We start from the raw sequence: 15,004 nt of genomic DNA, 5'->3' as shown, positions 1-15,004 counted from the left end.
TTACCCAACCGCAGGGGTGAGACAGCTGCGCATATTGCGCCTTTTTGATACAATTCCATTTTCCTGCGCCAAGCTGCTCCAAAAGCATGAAAATTGCGCCAAACTGCTCCAAAAGAGCCTGAAAGGCACGGATTTTGATGCTCATGTCAGTTCCGGCGGGGACGAAAGTCTCCCACATCCCAGTGACCGCTTTTATTGGCGGTCAATTGCAAACACAGAAATGACAAAAATAGAAAGACTGAAGAAATGAAGCAAACGATAGATTCTAAAACACGATTGGCTTTCTGTCCGGGTTCGCTGAAACGGCCTTCCCGATTAGGCATCGCTGTGGCTACAAACATGGCCGCCGCCTGATCTGCCTGCTACTGCCTACTTCACGCGCTCACTGCGCATCGCCGATATTTTCCCTGGTTTATTTTACGCTATCAGCTGGGTTCCAGTCTATTCATTCTATCAATTGTGGCTCTGAACAGTGACGTTAACGCGGGGATATGGTTTGAGATTGGTGCGAGATTACGAGAAGTTGCGCGGCTCGTAAAAAAAGGTTTGAAATGTGGGGCCTACGACTTCGGCGTTGTTTGTCCTTGAGTGCGAAACGCGGTGCGTGCGTCTATAATCGGGTTCGTGAATTGAACTTTTTGGCTCGTTGTGGTGTTATAAAATGCTGAGGTGTTGCTATGCTTCGAAGCGCGATCGCGAGCCTCGGCCCGGGAGGAAACGGTCGGCACGAAAGTTGCGGGCGGCGCTGCGGCGCCGCGACCTGTCCAGGCAGCGCCCAATAGCTGCAGGACTGCATGGTTGCCATAGCACGCGACTAATAACACTTGATGTATGCGAAGTGAAATTTAATGCCCAAAACTAGGTGGCTAAACAGTAACGCTACTCAAATGATCACCGGGTGGACGTGCGCCCCACGGACTGCAACGGGTAGGCATGCGACCGTTAGCTCGAAGTTGCTCAACTGTTGCCGGTACTACACTTGTTCGTACAACGCAGCCTGGGATTACAAAAATAATAATTTTAGCATTGAAACGGTAAAAAAACACGCCACAATTGCAGAGCCCTTAAATTTGATAATGTTAACGGCAGTTTTGTTGTCAGTGTTGCGTACAGCCACAACACAATCTCACCAGTTAGGAAAAAGGTAGTGCAGCTAGAACTTTGTGATACTCTTTAAAAATTCTTTCACGTAAGGCTGTTTCAGTGTACGTGTATTCAAAACTGATTGGAATGTGTACTTGACCCTTCAAATTGCTGAAATTGTGATTTTTTAAGCTCACAAGACGATGTATTAAATGTCCCTACCTGCTCCAAATCAAGCTTCTTCTGCTCCAAAATCGAAATTTTGCTGCTCCGAAAACTGCTCCCAAATCTCTTTGGGCTGTCTCACCCCTGCAACCGGCCAAACCGCTTCCGCTCACTGACTAGCCAGAGTCACTGTTAATTATTAATCACTGGTAATAATTACAGGAGATCGGGCGTAACTGGCGATGGCTACGTCGGCCTTGGCGTTACTCAAGCGCGGTTCGGCCGCGCTTGAGTAACTCAAGCGCGGTTCGGCTCAAGCGCGGTTAGGCCGCTTGAGTAAAAAACCGAGACGGACTGCTCTCATCGCGTGAATTGCAAAGCGGGCGTGAAGTATCTCTATTACAAAACGCTAACCACGACAGAAAAACAAAAAGTTTCAAGAATCGAACCAGGGACTACAGCGTCCGTAGACAGCGGCGGAACCGCTACACCAAATCCCAGGACGAGAAATGGCGGCTAATCGGCTAGTTTTGATTTGGCGTTCAGTCTGGACGGAACTTTAACAGTTTTTAGCGTTCCGTCTTGACGGAACGCTAGACACTTCCTAAAACAAAACATCACCTCCCTTGGCCTTACAGACTGCAGGCCTTTCCTTATATATATATATATATATATATATATATATATATATATATATATATATATATATATATATATATATATATATATAACACAGAAATAAGGTTTGGCAGTAAAAAAAAAAAACCTTGGAAAGCAAAGGGGAGGTTGTGGTCTATAGTGATTACATTGGAAATATATTACGGCACGTCGTTCCCTGGCCACGTCGCAGAAGTTTCGTTGATGGCCGATACTCCCAATGGGATGTATGACAAGTACTTAAAACGGCCCTCTTATATAGGGGGTTAATTTGGCGCCGACAACGCGCTTGTTGGTGTGTGACGCACCGTAGCTGGGTCCCTGAATTCATTTGTGGCCACACCTTATGTTACGCAGCCTGCTCTAAACGCTGGTGCCAAGAGCAAACATTTGTAGCTCCGGTTTGAAACGGCCACCCGACCAATCCGGAACTGGTACAGTAATGGGCAAATGAAATGTGAACTCTAAAAATTTGAACCAGGATACGCAAAACTTAAAAAATACTGTTCGTGGGGGTCAAATAATGGCGCGCTATTGGTAAACAGTCGGAGGCACGGCAAGAGCAATAACAAAGAAGTTTAACTCTCGTATTGGCAATGGTATCAGAGTACATCACTGTGATGTAACTGTACACCGGCCTAATTTTTTATCAATGTCGCTAGAGCGTCGACCGTTTTGTGGATCCGCGCTGTACAACGGAGCGATACCGCAAAGTCAGCGAGAGTTGCAGCATGCGCACCAAGCACTGACCGCGGCGGCAGTCGTCTGCTAGGCTGTTCCAAGAGCACGATGCTACCCCGGATTATTTCCTGCGCTCATCAGACTGCTTGCCAAACAGTCGTGCGAAGAGGGCAAGGGAAAGTGACTAATAGCAGCAGCCTAAGCATTCCACGCGCAAATCTCGAAATGTACATTTTTTAGCTATTTATGAATTATTGGCGCAACGGGCTTTCTCGTGAACTAAGACTGCGTATATGCAAAGCAATGTGATAAGCGAAGGAAGCTATGCGGGGCTGCCCTCAGCTCCTAGAAGAGCCTAGCAGACGACGACCGCCGCAGCCAGTGCGCACGCGGCAACTCTTGTTCATTCACTCCGTCGTACGGCGCTGATCAACCAAACGGTGGACGCTCCGGTGATATTGACAAAAGAATGGGCGGTTGTACCCTGATGATGGCAAGTGCCACTGCCGATACGTGAGTAAACTTTTTTTGTTATTGTTCTTGCCGTGTCTCCGACTGTTTAAATATATTGTGAGGCGACGGAAGACCCCGCACAAGTCGGCGGCAGTACCAGTGGACTTGGTTTTGTTAGCCCTTCTGTGACAACAGAACCAGCCACCGGTGATGATGATCATGCAAAGATGATGATTATAATGGATATGTACACGAGAGAGATTTGCCCCACCAACCGATGGCGAATGACCACAGCATGTAAGTGTCTCAAGGCGCAACAACAAGGCCCAGTAATGTCTACGGCGCTGAATTATGTACTTCAAGACGCAAAAATGAAAGGCCGTACAGCGTGAAAGTCATGCTTTCGTTTTCGAGCTCACCATCTCTGAACGGATTGTATTGTCAAGTCCTCACCCTTGCTGACGGAAAGGCGATTAAAGGCGTGAGGCCCACTGTGGAGTTTTAGTATTTCACTTCAAGCACGCTTAGAGAAACTTGTTTCCAGCGCGCATTTGTGGGCCGTCAAGAAATTAAAGACATGTTTTAGACTCTGGTTTTACTCAAGTTTAGCTATAATTTTTGGTCCATTTATTAAGCGTTTTTTTTCTCTCTCCGAGAATATTGTGCGCTCAATGTGCTGATTTAGTGACCATGAGTATTTCTGTTGGTGGCAAATTTTCGGGAGGAATTGTTCGCGAGGGCGTGCTGAAAAGGCCACTTCCCTGCATTCTCGAGGCAAAAGCAATGATAACATTGGGCGCGTCGTGCATACTACTACTACTACTAAGTGGTTCGAGTGAAAAGGAAAAGGAGATGCACTGGGGATATTATTGAGCCCAGCTGGGGGCTCACCTGCATACAACCCAGTGCGGGGGGGAGGGGGAGGAGGGGTATGTAAAGATTAGAGGAGAAAGGGAGTGATAGAAGGATAGGTAGGAGAAAGGGAGAGATAAAAGGATAGGTAGGCGAGCAACAAGAGCGAGGAGCCTCGACGTGAATATCCGTGAAGCAGCAGCAATGGCGCGTCCAGCAGACTACTGTCGTGCATAGTTGCGTAACTATAATTTGCGGGTTAATAACGCGCACTTCGGTTGCATTCACCGTTCAAGGTCGTCGCTATCAAAGGGAAATCGCGTACTGTTTTGCGGCATTTTTCGTCCTTACACGGTGGCATAATAATGGCGCGAGTGTTCATTCTTCTGCGAACAGTTGTAGCGGGGAATGAATGCAGTTGCAGAAAAATAACTTCATTAAAGGGGAATCGGTGTTGCCCTGCAACTGACGGCAAATCACAGATCGGGGTGAGGGGGGGACATTACTTGTGTACTGTCGCATCAGTGGGGTCGCATGCGCGAGCACTGAATACTTGTCCTGCTTTCGTAACGTGCTATGACGGACGGTGCGGCTGACTACGATTGTACAGGGAGCTAAAATTTTAACACGAAAGTGTTTTATTTCCGGATACACCAAGATTCCGGTGACGTCATATCCGTCGCGGAAGGGACGCCATTACAACGAAGCAAGTGGCCTGTAAAGGGTGCACGTCTGCACGGAGGGTCTTGTGGGGAAGCAACCTTCAGTACTAAAGCGCACGTTATACTTAGGGTTGTTCGTTTTCTGGTTTTATATTTTAACACGAAAGTGTTTTATGCTGGAATGCACCAAGATTTCACTGACGTCATTTCCGTCAGTACGCCTCTGCCGCAGCGCGACCCGCCAGCAGGACGTCGCTCGCCAAGCACACCCACAAAACAGCCGCCGGCCCGCAAATCATGCTCAGCTGCAGATTTCGCTTCATATTTCACTTTCGTGTTTTACCTGTTCCTATGATAGGAATCAACCACACTTTTTACAGTGAACGGCTAGCCGCCGTCTCCTTCACGGGGCCACCGCGCTCTCCCCCTTTCCTCCCCTCTGGCCGCCTTCTCGTTCTCCCAGTCCTGTACACATTACTGGAGGGGGGATGGAAATACAATTACTATTATAAATAACACCTTCAAAAACGTATTCGAAGGATTACCTGGAATTTGGTGGTTACTTTTTGCGTTACTGTTTTTATTACATTTTGTTTTAGTGCTGCTCTGTAAAAATTTATTTACAGCCTTGAGGGGAATTTTCACTGTTACCCGTGCACCCTAGAAAGAGAGTTATAAACAACAGAAGGCACTGTAAAAGGGTGTTTTCTTGGGTTTTTGCTGGGTTGTAAAAGTAAGTGAAAATTACCCTTAATACAGTGTATCTAAAATAAATACAAATGCAGTAGTCAAATCGGCTCTCCCTCCCGGCTATTTCAAAATGACTGAACCGCCATGTTAAGCTTAACTGCAACCGAACAGCTCCAGGGACCTTCGACAGACAGTTAACTATTATGCGTCGACGGAAGCAGGCGCGTTTTCTTTTTGATGCTTTTTGCGCTCCTAGCAATTTAACGGCGATGCAGACGGGCACATAATTGACGTTTGAAGATATTGCGCTCACAAATGAGGACAGATAAGGAGGCGCATGTCGCTCCGAGCGCTTGCTTTCAACGGCACGTTTGTCGGCGAGGGAATATATATATATATATATATATATATATATATATATATATATATATATATATATATATATGTGTGTGTGTGTGTGTGTGTGTGTGTGTGTGTGTGTGTGTGTGTGTGTGTGTGTGTGTGTGTGTGTGCACAAAATCGTGGTATCAGGGCTAGTTGCGCCGGTGCTCCCATGACGTTTGCAGTCAAATTCGTGCGTGTGGGCGTACCAGGGCTGATCCTCCCGGCGGAAAGATAACCGTCCAGATAGCGGCAAGTGGACACCTATATAGTGCAGCTGGACTTGATAACACGAGGTGTGCGCGTGCCTTTTCTGACAAGCAGCGGTTGAAATATTGCACTGGCGGTGTTATTATCATGTAGGCTTGGGCGAATAGTGAAATTATGCTTCGAATCGAATTCGAAGCGAATAGTGGTTTTTCTCGAATAATTTCGGATCGAATAGTTCGAATATCATTACTACTTTTTCTCACATACTTTGAAAAATGATAATCATTAATCGTAAAAATGCACGTGCTTAATTTAAGTAACTGATACTCATACAATAAGTTTCGCGAGTCTGAACTGTGTTCATGCACTTTTATTTTATGAACACTGGGGGAAGGTAACATCAAATGTTCACGTTATAAAAATAATAGGAGCACTGCAAATGCTGCACATCTCGTGTCAACAGCTGGCGGCACAGTTACAGGTTCTCATGAAGGAAAACAAGCTGCTCGACATGCTCTGTGAGAAGCAGCTCCCGCCTGTTGCTAACTACACCGCCTGCAGTTGAGAAGTCTCTCACTTCTTGTCTGAGTGGCTGGGATGGAGAGGTACCTCTGAGCTACTTTAGCCAGGGCTGGGTACGATTGGCTCCCACGACCTTTCCACCAGTCCAATGGGTTCTCTGCTCGAGGCAGCAGCGGTGCACTCACGTAGTCGCAGACTTGCCTAGCGGTATGACCATTGTCAGTTTCTTGACATGCGGTGGAGCTCAATGTAGAAAAAACAGTCCACACAGTGCTTGTCACACCCATTGCTGATTCTGGCACGACAGAACATCCTTGGTCCTGTTTCTGCTGTGACGGCAAAAGCTTTTCCACAGTAGACACAAGCAATGCATCTTGCCAACTTCTTTTCAGCTTCCGTGGTGTAGCAGATACTCTTGAAGCGTGGGTCAATCAGCATGGCAAGTGCTGGCACTTTGGCCATCTTGATGTCGGGGAATCGTGTCGAAATTATGCGCAAGAGACTAAAGGCAAAAGGTGCTGCTTCGTCTGCTCCAGATACGTGCTCCTCAAGCATCACACGCATGCAGTGCAGGAGTGGAATAACTTGTGAAAGAGTTGGATAGTGGTCTGCAGAAAGCTCGGCAGTAGCCTGCTCTAAGGGCTGAAGCACTCTGACTATGGCATTCATCAGCTTCCACTCTTGCGCGCTCAGATTTTCCACCGAGTCTGACTCCGACAGCTCTACAGAAATAGGAGCCCGAAGCTTTAGCAGCCTTGCCAACATTGCATGCTCGCTGTTCTAGCGGGTTGGGAGCAGTCATGGGCACGTTACCGAAAAAAAAATAAGTGTTACAGTTACAGTTACCTAACCCAAAAAAGTAACTGTTACAGTTACAGTTACGAAGTTTCCAAAAGTAACTAGTTACAGTTACGTTACTGTAAAAAAGTAACGTCGTTACTTTTCCGTTACTGTATGAAACTAATTATTTGATAACAAGATTTAGCTTATTAAATAGAAACGTACGAAGGCATATGGGCCCAGGCACCGGCGACACTTGCTTTGTGTCGACAGAAATGGCTGCCAAACGTTTAGAAAAAGTACGAACACGGAGGCCGAATTTATATTCTACCGAGCTTGAGGACAAAACAGACCAAACAATCAATGTCAACTAAGTTTATTTTCACTTAGTGTTGTCGCTTGACCGCCTTGCATAGTGAGGGAAAGGAGGAAAAGGGGATGGGGAATAGGAAGGTGGATCGCTGGAAGACCCTTTGGAGGAAAAGGGAAACAAATGTGGGAGTACTTCGGTTTTCGAGGTGCTTTTGAAAGATACTAAAAATAAAGCGCTGCGTTAACATTTTATTTCGTACTTGTCATCGGGGACGGAGACCAATTTGAGCTAATGCCGAAGCGACGTTTGTCCGTAGGCCCTCGGAGTCGTTCTCCCGCCCCAACCCCCGGAATAAAAGGTTATTTCTAAAGGGAATAGAAACGGAATTGGATGCTTTAGTGTTTTTTCCTGCGCCCCCTGTCCTCACAAAGGCGATTTTTGTCGCCCCGACCGGGAAACCCTGTTCTCCCAATCCCAGCCTTTCACAGCAACCACGTCCCCAATCCCAGAGCCCGCTCCCTTCATTTGATTTAAGGCGTAGGCCGAACGAAGCTCGCCCAAGTATTATTTGCGCCCAACATTCAGAAACAGATGCAGCTACAGTATTCGATCGTTTCTGCCCCAGCTCTGGAAATGAAGTCGGGAGGCTTTCCAAGAATATTTCCGCGTGCAGCGGCAGTGTGGTCAGGCGTCTGCCGGCCAAGATGCTGGGTGGTGTGTTGGGGTCGTCGTATGTGTGAAGGGGCGTGGAATTATTTACTTCCTCGACCTCGTTCGGGCACTGTTGACAGCTCGACGAACCCTCTAGACCAGGGGTTCCGAACACGTTGTCCCAAACACGGCGAGGGGTCTAAAAACACACAATGGTCGCAAGCAACTGCGACTTGTGAATCGAACAATGTGCAGTGCGTACAGGGCTGGATGAGCGCGGGGACGCCGAGACTACCCACGGCGTTTTATGACCCCACAAACGGGGCTGCACGTCGCTAATGAGAAGGCGACGCATTGACTGGAGTTTTCCAGGCTTCCGCGAAAGTGCAAAGGCTTCAGTGCGTTGTGCGGTGTTTGTGGATGTTTGCTTTTCCTGTTCGCCTTTGTGTCAAACACTTTTACTGCGCTCCAGATGTGGCGAAAATGGTGCAGCCGTGCATCGTACTCTGAGTTCTGGTGCCAACATGCATCCACGTACGCTATTAGGCGCGTGTGGCAGCGTTATTTATGGCCTGGGTGAGAGCGACAGCGCGCTGCTGAGGCAAATACTGCAGCTCATACCAAAAATTTCGAGCACTTAGCTGACCGCTTGGGACACCACGCACACGTGTACGCCTAAACATTTCTAGTCCAGCTGTTTTAAAGCAAAGCTTTTTACCTCTACCCCCCAAGGGTTCTTTCGCGACCGTTGGTGTCACCAGAAAACTCCAGCGAACAAATAAAAGAATTTACTGCCACTGCCGGGAATCGAACCTGGAACTAATAGACTAACAAAGCGAGAGCCCGTCGTCTTACCGATTTAGCTACGAGCCCACGCGAAGACGGGAAAGAGAGGTGGTGTACTCAACAAGCACATCTACGGTTTTACCACCTGCGTTCTCGCTGAAGGCCACTTGAAAGCGTCACGCGGCCGCTCACGCCCGTCTAGCGGCCCTCTGCGCACCTTCTAAATTGCTAAGAGTTACAAAAATAAAAGGAAGCTCATACCAATGCATGGCATCTCACTTCTAGTACGCCAATGTGCTAGAGCCTGAGGCCTACTGCGTTCACGTAAAAAATCGCAGCTCTTTGTCGTACGCCCTCACGCCAAATCAAGGAATACATTCAAATACTCCTTGATGGCCAGGCCATCACTCCAAGCCCCAGCATCAAGATCCTGGGCCTTCATCTCGAGGCTAACACCAAGAGTGACGTCTCCTTGCAGCGCCTCAAAAACAGCATTAATCAAATCCTACACATGATCAGGCGAGTTACCACCAAGAAGCGAGGCCTAAAGGAATCCGGTACCTTTCGATTAATTGAAGCGTTTGTCCTCTCGAGAGTCACTTACGTCAACCACCTGTCTTCTCAACAAGGAAGACATAGAGATGCTTTATATAATGACTAGAAATGCGGTCGAGCAGACCATTGGTCTTCTCATCAGTGCGTCCTAACAGAGGCTGCTTAGCACGGGGTCCACAACACGGTGGAAGAGCTGATAGAAGGCCGTCTCTCTAACCAGAAGGTCTGACTCAGAACTGCGGTGGGTAACCGCATGCTTCACCAGATTGGCTGGGCACTCCAGAATGTAACTCCGCTTGACGTACTCCCAGGCTCTTAGCGACTAAAACTAAAGATGTTCCCTTTGCTTAGAAATATGAAACCCTCACATGACGAGGGTCACCGAATAGCACGGGCTCAAGCGCTAAACACCATCCTCGGTAGGGATCATGCAGTTATCTACGCAGACGCCTCCAAACATCGAGGGCAGCAATACGCCATCATCCTGGCTACCTCCATAACCAACCTCCTTGCGTGTACCTCGCTTCGGACCCAAGAAATGACGGCAGCAGAAGAGGCAGGCATCACCCTTGCTCTCACTCCAGCCAGAGTGGCCCTCTGCAACGGAACGCCGACCCCCACCTGTCCAAAGTGCTCCAAGGCCCTCAACCAGGACCACATCTTCGAAGGATGCAGCCCGTTCCCCGGAGGCAGAGCAGCACTCCAATCACCAGCCCTAAACGACCAACGCCGCCTTGCAGATTTCGTAAAGAAATTTGTTAGAGGTGCCCTGAACTGAGGGTACCTAACCCGGCTGGTAGTTTCACAATAAAGCTTCATTCATTCATTCACTCAACCAGGGGTTCGGAGGGTAGTCATCGATTCCCAGCAAGCCTACTGGAATTACCAGTCGGGTTGGGTGTCCTGACCTGCACTGCACGTGCTAAAGACCCACTCCCCAAACGGTTCCATTCAGCTCATCTGGACACCCCCTCACGCTTCAATGAAGGGCAACAAATACACCCACCCAACAAGCCTGCGCTTTTACCACCCGTGCTATGGAACTGCACGAGGACAGTCACCCGCTTGTCACGTTCAGGAAGATAACCCAGCATTATCGCCTTCTGAGACAGACCTTACCTTCTCCTTACCCTGACTTTTCCAGAGAACAACAAACTACCCTACGGCTCATACAATCCGGGCTCCTTCCCACGGCCTACGCGTCTTCACTTAATGCATCCGAATCGCTACGACGATGAATGTAAATTTTGCTCAGAAGTAGGAACACTCCGCCCCGTAATCGGGGTGTGCTACTGTAGCCCTGAGCACCCTCCTTTCTTTCCGTCAACTACCCAACAAGAGCAATGGGAGATGCTGCTGTCCAGGCCCTCTCTACCTACCCAGCTTCAGCGGGTGGACAGAACACAGGCCGCGCGGACTGCATATGGGCCCCACAGAAGAACGAATCACTCCCCAGGGCTGCACTCTGGGCCATTCAGAAATCTGAACAGAAGTAATTCTTCCTCCTGCTACTCCTTCTCTGCGGCAAATCTCGTTGCCTCCGTCCGCGGCGCAGAGACGGAGAAGTAAGATCGTCTAACACCGGGTTGGAGCTTTCATTTTATAAAAAAATTTTCCACTCTTGTGCTACACCAATACAACTCAACTAAACACTGTTCATGCATCATGCATTGATATAACCTTACCAAGAATACCTTTTTGAAGTAATAAATGGTGTGGTTAAGTGCATTTCACTGTTCTCTGGTTTTACTATTTGTAGAGCGATGTGGGTGAATTTAAGTGACGTCGCATGGGTAATCGTTATGGGTGTCGTTTACAGCTTTGCTTTCCAACCACATTCACGGGGTGGATTGGCGCGATTTTTTTCACCCATGCGAAGGGAGTGAGCTGGCATACAGGAAGTAGGCGAAGGCTCCACAGAAGGAAGTCCGAAGAAGTGGAACGCGCGAACTGTAGTCGGGATCAATTTGAAGGTTATCGCGGGAGCACCGACCGACCGCGACGACAGCGCCTTAGCGTGACACTTTTTAGCATCAGCCACAACGAGATTATGCTAGGTTTGCTTCTCACATGGCTGTTCCAGGAAGTACGCGCACTGCCGTCAAAAACGATAAAGGACACGCTCGTTTCTTTTTTTCTTTATCCTTTTCTCTCGCCATCTACATACTTCACACTGATACGCAACCTTCTCGGGGTAACTATGCCGGCATGCCGGATTTGCTTCCGCAATGCCGAGGTATCTTCGGTGTTATCAGGTTGCCGAGGAACAAAACGCGGATACGTCACCCAAAAAGGAATGAAGAAAAAAACTGCAGCAGTCGGCCTTTGCAAAAGGGGGTGAGCGAATTCTATGCAACAGCCAAGGGGCGAGGGAGGGCCGCATAATCTCATCTTCGCGAATGAAAAAAAGTGCCACGGAACGGCGCTCTGGTCTTGCTTGCTCGGTGCTCCCGCGATAACCTTCAAATTGAGCCTGACTGTTACATCGGCCGTTAACGAGTGTTGCTATTGGGTAATTGTTTATAGAAATGAGGTAACTGTAACGGTATTTCTCGTTACAGTTACTTCATAGAAAAGTAACAGTGTTACAGTTACAAGTTACTGAAAAAAGTAACTAGTTACCGGTAACGCGTTACTTGTAACTAGTTACCGCCCAAGACTGGTTGGGAGTCACATCTTGGATAACTTCAAGGGCCGGCATGTGCATGTCATTCTGTATTTCGAGGAGCCTGCCTCGTGCTCGCGCGCTTTTCTTGTAGTGTCCCACGATGGACCTTGATTTCACACAGTAGGGCAAAACTTGAGACTTCTTTTTTTGCATCACTAATGCACAGTTGAAGAGTGTGTCCAAAACACTGCAGTCCCTCCCACGACGACCTGGCAACAGCCGAAACAAAGTTTCTTCCATTGTCCGTCACAACAAAGGTAGGGATGTCTTCGGGAAGGTCCCACTCTTTTACGACCACTTGAAGAAAACGCAGGACATTGTCTGCCGTGTGACCTTCTGGCATTGCTTTGCATGCCAAGGCAAACGCATGCTGCACAAAGTTACGATCCAGCATGTGAACGGTCACGCTCACGTAGCTGTCGCCCGCTCGCGACGTCCACACGTCCGTTGTGAGCGTGTAGCACTCAACTCCCCGGGAGAAAATATCCCGAAACACCATTTTCAACTCGTTCATCTTCGCCGCATATAAGTCTGGAATAATCGTCCTTGAAAACTTATTTCGAGAAGGGATGACGTACTCGGACATTGCGTAGTTGATCATATCCACGAAGCTTTTAGCTTTGACCACACTGTACGGCTGAAGGCCGTGGGCAATGAAAGTGGCGATTCTTCGTGTCATCTCTTTCGCTCTTGGGGACGTCGGCTGGAGCTTTGGCTTGAAAATGGATGCAACAGAAACCGGAGACGAGCTTTCCTTTCCCGCGCTCCGCTTTGAGGCCACCATTACTTTACGCTGGCGGTCGGATAAGTAAGCATGGTACTTGCAAAGGTGTCGCTTCAGGTGGCTCACTAGCGCTGTAGTCGTTCCGGTCGGGGTCTTCAAAACAGACTGGCACGATTCGCACCGCGCTGTGCCGCCACCGGGAAGCTTGGAGTAGTATTTCCATATTGGATTTGCGAACGTTGACCGTGAATCGTCTTCCGACGCGCCAAATGACGCTGACGCCATTTCGGAAATAGAACTACAGTGGCTAGAATACTGTAATAGAACTATAGTGTGCTATAATAGAACTGTGCTGAATGGATTGGATTGACTTCTATCTCCCACCTTCAAGCAAAACGTGTTAGCGATGGCGATAGGACTGACAGCAGCTATACGTGAATGGCTGGCTGTGCCGCTACACTGTACAGCCGCTTTGCTTGCGCCATAGAGTATACTGTAAGAAACTCTATGGCTTGCGCCACTTGCAGTCCGTACCAACGTTCGAAGACCATGCCAGCGTATTCGGTGACGCCGCATAATTGGAAATTTTCGAATGCTTGAATTTTAGTCGAAGCGAATTCGAATAATAAAATATTCGATCGAATATTCGAATTTGTCGAATATTCGCCCATCTCTATTATTATGCCTTCACGGCCCTAGCAGTAGTTGATAACGAATGGATCTCGCAGGTTTTGTTCTGCATGATTAATGGGCTGAAATTTTGACGTCTCTGGCTCTCCTTATTTTCCTCCTCACGTCAGTAAAGCGGCATTCACACGACGGAGAAACCCTCTCTTTTTGGCCCGCGGGACCCGCTCACGTGACCGGTTTTAGGCTCCGCCCCTCGGTGGGGATAGCCCGCGGAGGCTCCGCGAAAGAAAATAGTTATAGCAGATCGGAAAAACGGTTCCGGTACGGTAACGTCTACCGTCTGGACGCTACCGCGCATGCGCAGAACCCTACCGTATACCGGAGCGACTTGGCCGCGCGGTACCGAGACATACCGTGTCCGTCGTTCGGAAGCGGGCGGCCGCTTTGGAAGAGTTTAGGATACGTACGATTGGCTCACGCCTAGTCGAATGGATTGTAAATATGAGATCGTTTAAGAAAAATGAGGTTGCAACAAGTGAAATCCACGCGATTCTGACAGCTCAAGCAGCAAGCGAAACACGGTCCCGGCCCAACTGCCGTGGTTTGTGTCGTCGAACGACGCATGTCCGATAGCTTCTTTTAGGTTAAATAAAGGCGATACGGCTACTTAACTAGTATGCAACATGGGGCCCGTCTACAAATCGGCGAGTGAGGAACAGGCGGTATCAGTGCGAGGGACTCTCAAATACAACGAAAAACTAGAAACAGCCAGCCGTATGTACTGAGCTTGACCTACTGGCGCCATCTATTGAAATGGCGTAGAGTTAAAATGCCGCTCCATGTTCACGCAGTCGCAGTTCGAATCTCCGTAGGGGCGTTGGATGTTTTTTTTTTTTTTTTCTAATGCTTTTGAGAACTGGAAACTAATATTTCAGCACAGGAGGCGCCACAGACTCACGAAAAATTGCCAAACGACGTACAACACAAGTCGCTCCCAGTCACGGTAGCATGGCCGGTAGTTACGGTCTGCTATAACTCTAAAAACGAGCCTTCCCGGTACGGTCCCGTAGCGGCTACCGTGTACCGTACCGGAACCGTTTTTCCGATATGCTATAACTCTCTAATGCCTCCGCATGTTTTCGCTCGACGGCGGTGGCCCTCGGCGGGGAATGGAACCTGTTCTTCGGCGCTGTCGTCTGCTAGTCACTCCGCGTAGCTCCGCACGTGTGGATGCGCCGCCAGGCCGGATAATCCGGGCGGGATTCACACGACGGAGGAACAGGCGCGCGGAGGCGGACGGATATGTGACGTCAACAGCATGTGACCGGATTATCCGGCCTGGCGGCGCATCCACACGTGCGGAGCTACGCGGAGTGACTAGCAGACGACAGCGCCGAGGAACAGGTTCCATTCCCCGCCGAGGGCCACCGCCGTCGAGCGAAAACATGCGGAGGCATTTTCTTTCCCGGAGCCTCCGCGGGCTATCCCCACCGAGGGGCGGGCCTAAAACCAGTCACGTGAGCGGGCCCCGCGAGCCAGAA

The 15,004-nt window shown here is 49.0% G+C and overlaps 1 protein-coding gene and 1 pseudogene across 3 annotated transcripts in view; one reads left to right on the top strand and one right to left on the bottom strand.

Moving 5' to 3' along the window:
* Nucleotides 1–15,004, top strand: part of LOC144172655 (SH2 domain-containing protein 4A-like) — a 488,768-nt gene that overhangs the window by 432,983 nt on the left and 40,781 nt on the right. The window lies entirely within an intron of this gene.
* LOC144172632 (zinc finger BED domain-containing protein 4-like) lies at nt 6,155–12,503 on the bottom strand (annotated as a pseudogene).

The sequence above is a fragment of the Haemaphysalis longicornis genome, unplaced genomic scaffold (genome assembly GCF_048455015.1).
Source record: "Haemaphysalis longicornis isolate Haplotype H1 unplaced genomic scaffold, Haemaphysalis longicornis Haplotype H1 scaffold_25, whole genome shotgun sequence".
Taxonomy (NCBI): domain Eukaryota; kingdom Metazoa; phylum Arthropoda; class Arachnida; order Ixodida; family Ixodidae; genus Haemaphysalis; species Haemaphysalis longicornis.
Note: the sequence above shows the minus strand (reverse complement) of the source record. Positions and strands in the feature narration are given on the sequence as shown.